The 14,919-nt window shown below is 38.3% G+C and overlaps 1 long non-coding RNA gene across 1 annotated transcript; it reads right to left on the bottom strand.

Moving 5' to 3' along the window:
* Nucleotides 1-5,960: 5,960 nt before the first annotated feature.
* On the bottom strand, nt 5,961-10,217 carry LOC111930215 (uncharacterized). Its single transcript, XR_002865074.2, has 4 exons — nt 10,125-10,217; nt 9,550-9,642; nt 8,272-8,539; nt 5,961-6,194 (listed from the first exon to the last, which is right to left on the bottom strand). It is a non-coding gene; the product is annotated as an uncharacterized LOC111930215 (long non-coding RNA).
* Between the last annotated feature and the right edge of the window lie 4,702 nt (nt 10,218-14,919).

The following is a 14,919-nucleotide window of genomic DNA, read 5'->3' as shown; positions in this document are numbered from 1 at the left end:
TGCAATAGTTCCCCCAAGTTGTCAATATCAGGGTTATAGAACACAGACTAGGGATGTCATAGGTCCTTCTCTTCAGAACATCAGAAGAGAAAGAAAAAGGACTGAGACCTACATGCCCCAATTAACCTCTGCAAGAATATCTCTTCTGGATGAATTCTCTTACATTATTAAAACTGTTCAGTATTGAAGGGTTTGGTAGTTTAGGAAAGTACTTCAGCAATTACACATTGCCCAGATTTCTCGGGCATGTAGTTTTGAAATTTTAGGGGGTGGGAAAATCAGCATGATTTCCTCCCTGAGCTGCTGCAGTGTGTATCAGTATTTCTGCTTCTAATACTAGATGAAAGCAGTAAGCACGGATACTTGCAAAACCAGGGATCCACAAGAAAAATGTGAAAATTAATTGCTCAGAGCTTGTAGGTGAACTGAAGCTGTGCTCAAAACCCATGACAATTGGTTGATATTTAAACCCCAAAAGTGAAATACATATGGTAATTGGGATTTTTTCTACTGGAGTAACTACAGCAGTGCATCCAATGGGTAGTTGTAAACTTTGATGCCATTATTAAGACAAAGCTCTTGACTTTAATAAAAATCAAGCAACTTTATGTAATGTATTCCTAAGAATTACTTTAATTTCACAATAGGTTTATAATTTGGCTTTAGCCTGCAGTCAGCAGTGTGGATTCTCTTCAGATGTGCATCTTGTACTTCCCAAATACCTTCAATAAGGTAAGAGGAAAGCTAACCTGCAAATAGAATAGAAATAGAAAACTCTGTTCATAAAATAAAATGAAAACATTTTAAATGGATTTAAGTATATGCAAGTTGCAACAGATTCCCTTAGGCACATAAAACCCGTGTGCTTACAACAAGAGATAACTCAAACTGATGTTCAGTTTGCCAGTTTATTGCAATGGTGATATTTCGACTTGTATTAAAAGGTCTTGACTGATGACCTCTCTAATTTGTTCAGTGAAAACGTTTTCTTTCAACATCAGATACTAATTTTTTTTAAACCAACTACTTATTTGAGACTAAAATCTATTGTGGCCTGTGTAGACAATCCAGATTTTTAATTGTGTTAAGGGTTTTTGGAATGTGCTAGACAGTGTATTTGGTGATTTGATCCAACAATTAACCTGGAAACATGCTTGTTTCCCAGCCTTGGTTGTAAAGAGTTCTTGGCTCTTCTTTCAAACAGAATTTGCCAAAGAGCAATTACAAGCAGGAGGCAGAAAAACTTACCTTATGGATTTTAAAATTCACTTTCTTCTTTAATGTACCAGAAATCTGAGCATGCTGCCTCCTGCTTCTTATCAGTTAAATATATGCAGTGACATCAGAAAAGTCAATTGTGAATTCTGCAATTCTAGCTCATTAGAAGTCATCATATGGGGAGCATCTCTAAAAGAAAATGGTGCCAAGCCAACATTGAAAGCTGTTCTTCAACTCTGGATTTAATAGCTACCTTATTTATATCCCACATGCTAGGAAAAATATTGTAATTGAGATGGATTACATAAAACATGAGGAATGGAGTAGTTGATGGAATAATTTAAAAAACTGCCAGTCTGCTTTGCTTCTAAGATATTTGTTTGAGACTGGCTGATTCAGTGGCAACAATGGAATACCATTAGTGTCCAATTCCTTTTGCTTTTCTAGTTAATATCAGTGTTCAGGAAAGAGCTTTTTAATGGAGGACAGTGCTGGAAGAGATTTCCTTCTGTCTCACCCATAGGTGACAAGGGGCCTTCCCAGCTTGCTCCAGGTTTTTGTCCCTGTGTGCCCATCCCACAGGCTGTTTTGCAGGAGGTCAGAACAGAGCTCAGAACACATGCACCTCATCCCTTAAAACTTTCTGAGAGTATCTGTGCAGCAAAGCAGGACAGGAGGGTGATGCCCTGGCTTCCTTCCACTCTGCCTGGGCTTTGCAGGTTAGGAAAACACTATGTCCCTGACTGCCAGTGAGCCATATTCTGTTAGCACTAATCAGCCCCAAAGCAAAGGTAAATTCAGTGTGTTAAGACTTGCACAGGTATCTGATGCAATCTGAAAGGGAGACAGACCTGCTGTATTATCTAACACGTCTAAATGAATGTCCGATAACCCATATTTTTGTGCTGGGAGCTGCTGATTGCAGTAGCTGTTCATGACTTACACTTCTACACCTCCAGGTCATAAACCAACAACTGAAGGCCTTTCTAATCTGACGTATTTATTTTATACATGCTTCTTATTTAACACTGAGAGATGTTCCAGCAAAGGGGGACTTGTCCTGAACTTCAAAGGTTGAACTTCAGCCATGTGGGAAGGAGTCTTGCACCATCAGGACCCATGGTCTAGCAAAAGTTCTCATGCAGGTTTTCAGTACAAACAAGAACCACACCTTCATTTTGAGTAGCAGGTGAAAAGGGCAAAAAAAAAATCTATTTCCTAAAATAAAACTGATTAATTACATTACACGATTTGATGGCTTTCTTGGTATATTTTTTATTATTATCTTGAAGAGGAGAAGGGAGGGAGGGAGGGAGGGAGGGAGGGAGGGAGGGAGGGAGGGAGGGAGGGAGGGAGGGAGGGAGGGAGGGAGGGAGGGAGGGAGGGAGGGAGGGAGGGAGGGAGGGAGGGAGGGAGGGAGGGGGAAGGGGGGAAGGGGGGAAGGGGGGAAGGGGGGAGGGAGGGGAGGGGGGAAGGGGGGAAGGAAGACCCAACCTCACCCACAAAAAATCCAAACAAAAACAAAACAAAACAAACAAAAATATCCCAAACAAACCAAACAACAAAAAAACCTACCCAAATCTCACATGTGGAGATATATGGCTATGCAATGAAACACTTAAAACTTTCACTGACCCTTATTACTATGCTTGTCAAAACCCTACATTTTGTAATGGATCTATCTAGAATCAACTCTTAAATTTTTGTTCTAGGCAGAATATTAAAAAAAAACAAAACAAACAACAGATTAGATATTTCATCCTGGAGACAAAAAAGCAGAGAAAGTAGTGTGTGTGCACATTACAATTACATTATCAAGGCTTTCTGTAATGTTATTATAGGCTGTTCCAAGTTACCATGCATGAAAACAAACCACACGGATTCCAAGCCCCAAAATGAGAGAAGTTAGAGAAATATAATCAATGCAGCTGTGGCAACAATACTATTGTTAAAGTACAGGGAGATTTTATAAACAGTGGGTAAGAAGTCAAGAAGGAAATAGTTGTAGACAAAATCATTGCTAGAAAATATGAGAGCAACTCTTTCTTTCCTGTCCCATCCCATCCCATCCCATCCCATCCCATCCCATCCCATCCCATCCCATCCCATCCCATCCCATCCCATCCCATCCCATCCCCTCTCCACCCTGTGAAAAGATTATCCATGGAAGGGGAAAAAAGGGTGAGGCTGTGGGAGGTGTCCCACAGAAGGCCATAACACACAAAAAGTATGTGGATTTTTTTTCTCTTGGAAGAAGATGAGGGGAAAAAAAGAGCCTGGAATTTCTTCTGGAACATATACTGTACTTTCAGGTGCCATCTGTGGACTATGAAAAAAAGCTTATGTTAAAACAAGAATAAAGGAGATAAAGGACAATCCATCACAGTCGTTGCCTGCAGCACAACAGGGATATTCACAAGCAGGTTTGGAATAGTTCCGCCATGAGCACCAGTGGCACATCAGCTTCTCTGCCAGCTATGTCTAACATAGAGCAGAAATTATTTCAACAAACACTAATTTATCTTGCCCCCTATTGACAAAACTGCAGATGCCTTAGCAAAGAAAAACAAATGCCACTGAGTCAACAGCTGTGCTTTGCAGTGGTTTCCATCCACTTTGCTTTGGCACTGTGTGACGAACCTCAGTGGCATTGCTCCTGCTTTACATCACTGCACAAGAACCACTCACAGCCTAATCCTTTGATAAATCACATTTCAAAAGAAATTGATGGTCCAACTCCCCTCAGCATGAGAGGCCAGGCTTCAACCTCCACATTTTTAAATGCTTCCATGAGACTTCAGTGGTGTGATAGAAGAAACCAAAGAGATAAAACCTGACTAGTGTATCATCTAAATTTATCAACTAAAAAAAAGATAACTTTCTCTCTGTAGGAAAATTTACTTAATAAGAACTGCACGTATATGAAATGTGAGAGCAGTGTTTCCCGATATCACCAGAACTACAGGTATATGGAAGGAGCTTCCCAGTCTAGATAATTTTCACCTTCCAATTTCTAACAGTGTTTGGATCATACACTTGGTTTAAAGCAGATCTAGATTGTAGCTGGGGAGTATGGCAGTGATGACTTTCTTCTCCATCAAGATAAGAGATTTTCACCATTTGTTTTGAAGTTTAGAGTCTATTAAGCAGCAATATTAGATTCAGATTTTGGGAAAATAGTGTTCTTGTGAAGTGGCAAGAAGCATAACATGACTTCCTAGTAATTACTTCCATGATAATAAGTTACTCCCTTTTGAGGTTTGCTTCAAATATATGTATTTGGTGGAGCTAGGGAAGTTCACTGAGCAAATGTGCATACTGATGACTGACAATGAAATTTTAAAAGAGCTGTGACTGTTTCTTCAGACCACTTTGATATGATGCAGATATTCCAGGCCAGATCCTTGCAGGAAGATGAGCAATGTTGATTCAACTCTGGAAATTGAAAGACCCAGTGGAACTCAGTCCCACAGACAGCAGGAATTCTCCCTAAAGGTTATTGTATCTCTTAGCAATAAGGATGATACCATCATTCCTACCTCACATCTTACTGTTTGCAGAACCAGGTTACTTTCCCTTAGCCCACCCTCTCCCCCAGTTTAAAAAGTCCCCAAAAATAATTTCAGCCCTTTTCGACTGCACTTTCTCTGTAGTACCTTCAGTATGTTCTCTGTCTTCTCCCTGCCAAAAACACTTCCTGTCCCCCAGACATAGAGAGCTGACAGTGAGAAGGTTAGGTCAGCTGTGTGAGGTTTACATGGAAGCAATTAAGGCTTCTTGGAAGCCGTAAGGCAGACACTGTGGGATGTGATGGGACTCACTTCACACAGACTTTTGACCTCGTCCAGGCTCTGAAAGTGCTCCTTGACCTCCAGCCCATCATCTCCAGTGCTGCTACTGCCCAGAACACAGAGTTCCCAGACAGACCAGGTGTGTAGTGAGAGTTCTGTGCCTCTCTCTGGTACCGGAAATTGTTTGGGATTCCACAGAATCCCAGAGTAACAATTAATACTACTAATTTTTCTGACAGGAATCTAAATGGCTTGGAGCCAGTCATAGCATCAATAGAGTTGCTGCCAACTAGAAAAAGAAGCAAGTCAACCATAATTTACTAGCATTCCTGACTCTTTTTCTGAATTAGATTAGTGCACTTTGAGAGTGTTCAAAGAACATTTGAAAGAATTCAGCTGGACAAGGAACAAGAATTGTTTCACTGACATAATTTGTTGGGATTTTTAAAGCACTTTTGACAATATACCCCACAAGAGGCTAGTAAGGAAACTCAGAGGTTGTGAGGTGGGAGTTGTAGTTGTGTGTTGATCACAAGCTAGCCGGAAGAGAACAGAATAGAATAAAAAGCTCAGTTTTCAATATGGCAGTGATTAGCAGCAGAGCACTAATAGAACTTCGCTGTATTCATGGCTGTCCTGGAAAAGACCTTAATCAGCATGGTGGCATGATTTGCCATATAACTGTTTTTTTAACAAGGAACAATTATTTAACTGAGCAGTTATTTAAGTTAGTCAAGACAAACCAAGGCAATTAGGCAGCACAATGGCAGAGGAAGTTCATGATGGAAAATTTAAAATAAAGTGTGTTGGAAGGATATTACTAACACACATTGTTGAATTTTGAATTAACAGTAACCACCCAAGAAAATGACCTGTGTGTCACCTTGGAGACCTTAATAAAAACATCTGCTTAATGTGGAAAGGCAGTCAAAAGCAAATGCAATGCTACCACAGACAGAGAAAGGGGTGGGGTCCCATCAAACCTGCTCTGGCCAAGACTGCCCAGAATGTGCAGTAAACGGAGACATGTTCTCACTCTGCTGCACAATTTCGGGGATAAACTGGATGCTCCCCTGGAGGAGAGGAAAACATTGAGTACCTTTGACATTGCTTCCCCTTCTCTGCCCCCAGCTCTCTCCTAAAGGCCTTCCTGTGGCTGCAGAGCAGCTGTTCCCAGGCTTTTTGCTGTTGGAAAGAAGCTAAGTTTGTAAAGCATGCCTACTGAAATGCAGTCATTTAACAACACACAGAATTTCAAAAACATGAATAACACCCCATTCACTTCAAAATAACAACAGAAAAATCAATTAAGCAGAGTTTTCCAATACAGTTGTATTGAAAATTGGTCTAAAGGCTAATGTTCCCAAATATAGAGACCAAGATTTCTTTTGTTTTAATTCCATTACTCAATAGTCTGTAGGCTCAAAAACTGTGAATACTTCCTATGTTGTGATGAAGAAAGATGCCCACCACAGGGTGGCAGGGCTCATGAATTTCTAAAAGCCTAAATTAAAAACATCAAGCACCCACAATACACAATTAATCACCAGGTTTTGTCTGTGGGAGTTCTTTGCACCACCTCATAAGCATAATCCCATAATGGTAAAACATTCCATTGCCTCAAATTACACACTATTATTGTGCATGTAAAATCTTATTCTCTTTGCAGTGAAGGTGGGGACTAGAAGGACTGATAGAACAAGTCCTGCCCAAACCTAGAGCATGAGGCAGAAATCAAACTTTGATTATATCTAGTTGAGAATGCATTTTTACTCCGCTTCACAGCACACTAAGTGTTCTGTACATGTCTAAAACCAGATAAGACAAAATAATGCTGACTGGAGGTAAAAAAAGAAAGCAACTGATAAAAACACATAGAATGGGGGAAAAAACTCCCAAACAACCCAAAACCTAGAATTATCTATTTACAGAAATTGTAGGAAACAGGGATGTACTGGAATGAGAACCACATTCATTTGCCATGATTGCTTTGTGCTAGCCATATAGGCCAAGTTTAGGTAACCTGGAGGCACATTTCAAAATATTTTGTCCCTTTAGCCAGGAAAGGCATGGAGAGGGAAGGAGGATGCTTGAATGCATGGTGAGGAGAAGAGGAGGGGTTAAGTTGTGAGAGACTGAAGGAGGGACTAATACTGAACTGGAAAGGAAGACCCTGGGAGATACTGGTGAGTTCTGAGCACAGGAGAAGAAGGAATTGATAAGTAGTCGTTCCCATCAACCTGGAACTGGAAGTACCTGAAATCCCAACTAAAGGAAAGCTGGGCCTAGACATTCCCAGTGTGCTGCATGTAGACAAGCAAGAGTGAGAGGAGAAAGAAGAACCAGTCAACTGTCCAATTAGTATCTGCTGGCTCTTCCAGCAGATTTTCCAAGAAAGTCAATCTGGATCAAAAAAAATCCCAGGGGGAGGCAAAGAGACTGGTCCTGAATGGAGCCAGGATTTATCAGGCATCATATTCTTACTTTGGTAGATAAGAACTGTTTTGGGTGTTGTTTTGTGGGGTTTTTTGTTATTATTATTTTTGTTTATGCTTGTTCACCTAGAGAATGGTTAGTCATCTTGCAATCAATCACACTGTCAGTTCATGTAGGGCAAAGCAGTACAGTGGATTTAGGTTCCAATCCTGCTGACATTTCACATACTGCCAGAATACAGTACTTTTTTCCAGTTAATTTCTTAAAAATTTAAAAAGAAATAAAACATTACATGGCAATTATGCACTACGGTCATAATGTCAACTGTTAACATTTATGAAAACACCAAACTAGATTTATTTATGCAACCTTCATCTGGCCACCACATATAGGGTAGCAATATTATATTTAATTAGATAGTTGAAGAGTTATTTATACACAAGATCCCAGGATTTTTTTCAGTATAATGAAGGAAACTTTAGCTATAGCAGAAGTCCAAGGCAAATGGACTCATAAGGCAGAGAACACAGTTTAAGAGAGTGTCTTAATGATGATCAGACACCAACGTGGAGGATTCTCTTCTGGATTCTGGTACTTCCCATGTAATATCAGACAGCTGAGTTAAATTTGTCTTTCCCAGATGATCTGCAAGTATATTCTCCCTTTTTTAGGTGTCTGATAGGTTTACAGAAATGCATGCAGCTCAAGATCACATTGGGAATATATAGGACTTGTGCTTTGAGCACATGAAATGGTAGATAGTTCTGAAAAGATCTATTTCTAGGCATGCAAGATCAAACCCACACAATCAGTGAAAATTTCTGACCTTGAGACTTTCGTGCTTCTCTTCTCTACCTGCAACACTGTGTTCCATGAGACTGTCTTGTGAAAATTATAGCAGAAATATTTGTGAAGCATTCATAAAGTGTAGGCATGAATGTTAAACAAAATAGGCCAGGGAGAAATGAACAATTCTGGGCTTACATCAGGGATCCAAGGACATTAAATCACAGGCAGAAGAAAACCCTGTATTAAAGATGCTGCTCATAAAATGAAGTCTCTCCACCCTCTGTCCTCAATGAAACAGAGATTCCCTGGAGACAGTAAAAAAAAACATAGTCTTTAATCTCACTGTCTCAATGGATATACAAAAGGTGACACAAAATTCTGACAGTTTAAGTACGTTACTTATAAATATATACTTTATATATAAATAATTTACATAGAAATATATAAATACTTATACTCTAAAAACTGTTAAGGCTTTTATTTATATTTTACTTGTGTGTGATAACATGTAATTTTTTTTTTGTAACAAAGAAAGATGGAGACAATGTTGAGTGACTTGAATAACTATCAACCTATTATTTGCATTGTATTTTACATTAAAATCACATCAAAACCCATGGGAAACAAAATTCCCAAAGACCTTATCTCAGAGCCCCTTGATTCTTCTCAGTCCCTCTTTTTGTGTGGGTATGGGATGGAAATTGCATTGGCTCCATCAGTCTGAGACTGAATTATAACCTTATGGCTACAATAACACTGCAAGGCTTCGCTTCCACTTTTCACTAGCTTTCATAATACACAACAGTGATGAACACTGCTTTTGAATTGCTATCTTCTCTCCTAATTTGTTTTTCCCAGAACAACTTGTGCAAAATTAATTTCCTTCACCTGAAGGCTCTCTGAGGAGGGACTACATTGGAGATCTACATTGTCATATTTCCTGTCCAATGTGTATTTGAAACGGTTGGGTGAGAAGGAGGTACCTAGGATCCAGGTACTGTTTCAAGGATGTTATCACAATTTTATCTGTCCTTCAACCATTAGTGCAGTAGTGTCTTGCCAAAAGTGTGGGGAAACTGCAGAAGGATGAAATCTACGGATTCATCCAGTGCAACAGGAATTAAATTGACAGCATGGTTGGGCATTGCAACTGAATTGTAAAGTCCCTAAATCTTTCATTGTTTCACTGTGTCTCATTGTTTCACTGTTTCTTACTGGACTTTGCAAATCCATGGTTATGTTGGATACCAGCTGCTCTCTGATCATGGAGCAGAAGATACCAAAAATGCTGTATTGCCTATGCTTGGAACACTACCTTTGACCGTAGAATTTCTTGTTAGGATCCTTGCTTTCATACCTCAGGACTGGATTACCTCAAAGCAAACTACACTGGGCACAATCCAAAATCCTACAAAACAGCACCAGAACATCAGCTGCTGGTAGCAGCAATATATGCCCCCAGTGTTCCTTGGTGTGGAATGATTCCTAGCTGGAATATAAGAAATTGATTTTGGCTGTAAGGTGTTGGTTGTGAGTCCCGAGGGCCTGGGTTGTCATGGCCTGAATAAACACACTGTGTATTTTTGGCCCAAGTGATCTAAGGTTGTCTCAGTGGAAATACCCTTGGAAAATCCCTTTTGACTTGAAGGACAGCAGGTTACCCACAGAGTATCCTCTGCTGGCATGCCTCAGTTTTGGAAGGACCCACTCTCCTCTCCTCCTGACCCCCACTGTATGCCAGAAGGAATGGGATTTTGAGGGAGATTTGGGATGGGGATTTTGAGGGAGATTTGGGATGATATTCCTATGATATGTGGCAGGGATAGCCAGAGAATTTACAGCCTTCCTCTTGTGCTTTTCTGTCTCATCAAACACAAATGTTGAAGATACCTGGAACACAGAAGATGCCGGGTCTGTGCCACTGCATGAGCATCCTCAGGCAATGGGAGATGCAAAACCAGTTTCAGATTGCAACCCCATGAACTAAAAAAAAAAAATAAAAAATGAAGGAAATCCCTCTATAGGGAGAGAATACCGTCAAAGAGATGTTTTTTATTTCCTTCATTCCTTCCTTTGGACCAATAAAACTCTACAAACTTATGAGAATTGGCATTTGTTATTTCATCGCTTATGAGCAATGTAGTAATTCCAAACTCATGTTTATAAAACTGTTACATCCTTTCAACATCTGTTTCCAATATATATGAGAGCTGAGCTTATCTTCGTTGTCTGCTGCAGTCTGGCAGTTTTATTTGGGATTAAAATCCTCTTTGAACACACCATTCTGTTGATCTGGAATTTTGGACCAATCCAAAAAAGCCCACCCAGAAATTATAGATCCTTATGCTACATAATGGGTCTATGAACTTTTTAAAGTTCATTACACTGATGGAACAGAATATTTGTCTTTCCTATCACTTTTTTCTTCTGCTGTTTTCCTCTATTATGATTATAGAGTCAGAATCCATTTAATGATGGATGAGTAAGTTGTCTCAGCTATATTTCACACAACCCTATGAACCATCTAGTTTAACCCTAAGTCTGTCACCTCCTATGGAATTATTTCAAAATAAATAATGTGTAGTAAAAATTAATGCAGGGTGGATGATTTGAGGTAAATGGAACAGGTCTGATCATATGAAATTTTATACTGCTGGAAGTTAAAAGATAAAAAGCAGTTTTTTCTTCAAATACTGACGGTTTTCATCATACTCATAGTTATTGTTTCCAAAAGACGTTCAAACATGACATTAATTTTGGCACTAGCTATCCCTACCCCAAGTAAAATTTTTATATAACATATTCATAGAGTCTTCCTTTCCTATCCCCATCCTTTTTTATTTTTTTTCTTACTAGCCACACTGTTACTGTGTTTGCCAGATTGACTGTGCTTATGATCTTTAAGCAGCAATTAAGGAGAAAGGAAATAGAGTTTGCTTCAACATGACTTTGTGCCTGCCAGCACAAATATAGGCCTGAGACTGGAAAGACAATTTATTTAATTTTTTTTTTAAATCAGTCAAAGACTGCCAACATATGAATTGATGGAAGTTGCATGAGAAGCTCCAAAAAGGGGATGATCAGAGACAAAAGGAGTAAGAGAGAATTTGATTTAAATTACTGTAATACACTAACACAACTACTTTTGTAACCACTGGGGATGAGTTCTGACAGATTTTCCTAGTTTTTATTCTCTCATTATTCAGGCAAAAGTCTCACTAACATCTCTCCCACGGTCAAATTTCTGACTAATATTTATGTATATTATCTCTGTGTCACCTTGTTATGGATCACACAGATCTTACTCATTTAGCTTCAGAAGACAAGTATTTCACACTGAGACAGGAGTTAACAGGCAGACCTGTTATAGCCTAAACACAAAAAAGGATTAGAAACATTGTAACACTCATGACTGCTTCTCTGTGCAGCTTTATGCTCCCTTGCATGAAAACCTTTCTTTTCAGATGCAGAACTGCTTTCATTTTACCATTCTGACAAATAAGCATGTAGCCATATGATGGCAGCAATATGCTTAAATATGTGGATTCCAACATTCAGTATGTTTTACTTGTCCAAAAAAGGAAGGTACAACTAAAACCAGTGTTCTGGAGAGCAAGACATAGCAGTCAAACATCACATTCAGACTGAAGCTGTCACAGATTTTGACTATGAAATAAAGCTTGGCTACAATTTTTGCTGCTAAGCAAACAATTCTAATGAATCCAGTCATTCGTTCCAAGACCATTTCAACCTCTTTAAATGCAGAAGAAGCATTTGACAAAACAATTTGCCTTAGCACAGTGGATGACATGGAATTACCTATGCACTCATGACTCCAAAGTAACCAAAGGAAGATTAACAAGTGGAACAGAATCAAAATGAGATCTAGAGGGAAGATGCAGGAAATTAAAACTTTCACTAGCTGACCTAAATTTCTCCAAAATATATCTTTTAGCAGGTGATGAAATGGAATGAATATTAAATACAAGCCAAAATTGAAAAGAGATTTCATAAAAGTGTCATGCTTGAAAAAGAATTCAAATTATTTTCCAGAGAATTCTTAAATTCTCAAAAAGACAGTATAAAAATAGTGGTATGTAAAAACTGCATGGACATACCATCATGCCCATAAGACTTGGATAAATAATTACAGCATCAACTTTCTTCATCGTTTCCTGGGTATTCTCATCTTGTGATCATTGGCTTCCTCAGGAGATCATGCTATTTAGCCTGGACAAGACAGCTCTTTTGAGATTAAAAGTACAAAAAATAGAGGAGGTAGGATCTGGAAGGATAAGGGGACACTGGAAATATATTCCCTTTATCCTCTGTTAGTAATTTACCCTAAGATTTTTCCCAAGGACAGCTCTACTCAAAGTTTAGTGAATTCATTTTTATATCCAGTGAATTTGAGCTCCTATGATTCCAGGGGGAGGAATGTTTCATGGAATAGAAGTGGCATGCCTACAGCTTGGACAGTAAGCGACTCTTTAGATAAATACAGATAAATTCAAACAAAACTTGAGCTCCCTCTAGACTTTAGTTCAGAATAAAGGTTAGAACAAATCATAAGTTGAGAGGTCAGTCCCCTCTAGTACCTGCTGTGTAACTCCAAATAGATCTAAAGGGGCATAACAGTGTTTGAACAACTTTACTCCTCTTCCTTCTTTGTTTATTTTAATAGCTCTCTCAGCCTTTTTTCCCTAATCATTTACTAGTTTGTGCTGTTATTAAACAAGGAAGATTATTCAGAAACAAACCAAAATTTAAAAAAAAATATTTTCACTGATTTGATTTCTGGATGGAAAGAAGCATTTTTTAATTCAACAGATTAAACACATTACAATAGATATTAATATTTTAAGAATGTTAAAGCACAATCTCTCATCAAGGGATCCAAATAATTTCTGGAAACAGCTTTGGTAGGAGATGTCATATGCAGAAGATTAAGGTGTTTTAAAAACCAATAAATATCCAATTGGATTTTGTGTGTCTTGAATTAAGAACACAAAACAATTTATTTTTTTTTTAACAGATGATTTCTTACAGATCATTTTGAGGGTCCACCTGTATTGTCTACTTTCATGGCCATGAAAAGAAATGTAATTCATAAAGAAATGGAGAACAGGAAAAATTTTAGCTTAATATAAATAATTAAAATCCAAAAAGGTCCTGAAAACCACACTGTGCCTTGTTCTTGACAAACATGTTTTTATGTATTTATCAGCAACTGAGCTCTGCTATCTACTGAATGCTAAAGATATCAAGTCATTGATATCCAATGAAGTTGGATTCCACCCAATAAAAAATACTAAAATAAAATAATTTTCTTAAAAAAGAATAGTAGCAACTTTCAAGGAATAAAATTTTCAGTGAACCTTTAAAAGTTTAAATATTTATACAGGTTTTAGAAGGTACTGTTTACTATCAATGTGAGTTCACACACAAAAAGAAAATCATTCAAGTCCAGTAACAGTTCTTGTTCCATAAATCTCTCCCACATTAATATTCTTTTACATAAGAAAGGGAGGTATTTAATATTTTTAATCTCCCATTCTTGCACTACTTACTGGTTAAATTCTGAAAGATGCAGTTTCAAAGATCAGATCTTTCTGAATGAGCTAAACTTGTATAGAAAAAGTATCTTGAAAGAAATGTGGCCTTGCAGATTCATTCCTGTTATCCCCAAACCTCACCTATCAGCATCCTCACCATGTTTTCAGGTTAAAAAACAAAACAAAACAAAATAAAAAACAAACTGCATTCTGCATTTAGGGAATTTCTTGTAATTTTCAGTCCTGCTTTATTCATAATTCAGGGCTACCAGCATGACCAGTGTCTGATCAACAAATGCTTTATCAAAGAACACCTGGAACCAAAGCTGAAGAAGGCAGGACAGGAGAACCTGCAGGGAACCCAGGTGTCTGTAATCTAGCCTGACTTTCAGTCATCCTTGATCTACAAATAATACTCTCAGCTTCTCCAGATCTTCACCTTTGGCCATTAGAAATCACAGCAATGACCCATGGTCATTGTTGGCCTTTGGATCACACCTCAAATATAAGGGAAATTTTTTTGAACAGATGCCAGTAGTACCATGAGAACTGAAAAATACCGATATAACAAGGTATTGCAGTTTCACTGACATGGTACCAAATGTCTACTTCCATATTTAACTAAGACTTAATGGGTGCTTCCACTGTATTCAAATTTTCCCTGTGTATTTTGACCTTTTCTCCTCAGAATATTGCTTCACATTTTCGGTCATTTGGCATATGAAATGAAATCCACACACAGTTCATAGAAAACTTAAACAGAGTTTCTGCTACTTCTGCTTTCATTTTTTTCAGGTTTATTTTTCTAAACCACATGTTACCTTATACCTTGCCAATGTAACTGGTTTGGAAATAATGTATTATTCAAACAATGTTTGTTAGGAGGAGCTCTCTGATAGCTTTCAGCTGGCTAAACACACTCACACAGCATCCTGTTGGTTTCTGAGACAGAAGTGAAAGTCTGATCTGCTTACCAAGTGACAGCTTTGATGCAATATCCTTACAATATATGAGTACTTACGCTTCTGTATTCCTGGTAGTAGCTTTTTCACAGGAGTCCTTCAACTGCCAAAGTTCATGCAGTTCATGTTCACATTCAATTAAAACCCCAAGTAAAATATTTGCAGACA

The sequence above is a fragment of the Cyanistes caeruleus genome, chromosome 4 (genome assembly GCF_971803275.1).
Source record: "Cyanistes caeruleus chromosome 4, bCyaCae1.hap1.1, whole genome shotgun sequence".
NCBI lineage: Eukaryota > Metazoa > Chordata > Aves > Passeriformes > Paridae > Cyanistes > Cyanistes caeruleus.
Note: the sequence above shows the minus strand (reverse complement) of the source record. Positions and strands in the feature narration are given on the sequence as shown.